Source organism: Cyprinodon variegatus, unplaced genomic scaffold, assembly GCF_000732505.1.
Source record: "Cyprinodon variegatus isolate N-32 unplaced genomic scaffold, C_variegatus-1.0 Scaffold656, whole genome shotgun sequence".
Classification (NCBI taxonomy): Eukaryota; Metazoa; Chordata; class Actinopteri; order Cyprinodontiformes; family Cyprinodontidae; genus Cyprinodon; species Cyprinodon variegatus.
In genome coordinates, this window is record NW_015151109.1 from 425,109 (window position 1) to 426,124 (window position 1,016).

Sequence of the window (1,016 nt, forward strand, 5' to 3'; positions counted from 1 at the left end):
ACTTCCACTTTTACCAGAGTATTTTTTAACACAAGTATCTGTACTTTTACTCAAGTACGGAAAGTGAGTACTTTTGCCATCTCTGCATTTCTCTATCTGTAGAATGGGGTTGTTTTATGTGTTGTCTTCTCCATTCAGAGGGCCCCCTGCTTGTCTTTGCCTAGGGCCCCATATTTCCTAAATCCGCCCCTGGCTATAGCATTAAAAAATGTCAACATTTGGGAAGTCTTACCGGCCATTATATCAACGCCCTGCGTAACATTTCCAGTGTCCCAGTCTTCGGATGAAGGATGGGTTTCATTTTTAAAAAACAGCTGTGATTCTGTTGAAAAAAGGGCGTTAAACATTATTTTCTTAATTTTCACAGTTTCTTTATAGATCTATTAGTATTAATTCTACAATAGATCTCTATTGTTGGATTACCAGGTTGGAGTTTGTTATAAAAATGTTCCTGCAGGTTTGTGCTGTTCTCAGTCAGACGGGATGTTTCTGCAGAGAGACATTAATGAATATCTGAAAATGGATTTTTACACAAACCAGTCAGCACAACGAAATAAAAAGTCATTAGAAATACTCAAATAAAGTCATGCCATTTTCAAAGCTTGGATGAAGTTTCTCAAAGTCGGTAAAATTCAAGGCATCTCTGTCATCGGTTTTGTCTCTCAGCGTTGGTGACACTAGATATGGAGAGCAAAATGAAACAAAACCAAATTCATGGCAGGACTTTTTAGCCATTTTTAATTTATAGCAGAAAATTATTATAAATACCTAAACCTTCAGATTTACCTGTTGTCAAAAGGATTTCTACGGTGGTTTCCATCCAGGGTGATACTAGTTCTGTGGGAAATAAAACCACTTGACATAAAACAGATGGAGGCAACACGTTATTATTTCTAGGTCTAAATGAATAAAGTCCACTGCAGATTTAATTCTTTTGAAAAGAAAAAAGCCTTCAGCTGATCCAAAATGCTGCAGCCAGAGTTCTGATGAAAATGAAAAAGAGAGATCATATCTCT

General features: G+C 36.6%; 2 long non-coding RNA genes across 2 annotated transcripts in view; both read right to left on the bottom strand.

Moving 5' to 3' along the window:
* LOC107096883 overlaps positions 1–469 on the bottom strand; it is a 6,497-nt gene extending 6,028 nt beyond the window's left edge. Inside the window, exon 1 of the long non-coding RNA XR_001481815.1 lies at positions 233–469. This is a non-coding gene — a long non-coding RNA (uncharacterized LOC107096883). The remainder of the gene's footprint in view (positions 1–232) is intronic.
* A 121-nt stretch (positions 470–590) lies between these two features.
* The window catches only part of LOC107096881, a 3,553-nt gene continuing 3,127 nt past the window's right edge, over positions 591–1,016 (bottom strand). The window contains exons 4-5 of the long non-coding RNA XR_001481814.1: positions 787–837; positions 591–677 (exon numbers count right to left, since the gene is read on the bottom strand). This is a non-coding gene — a long non-coding RNA (uncharacterized LOC107096881). The remainder of the gene's footprint in view (positions 678–786; positions 838–1,016) is intronic.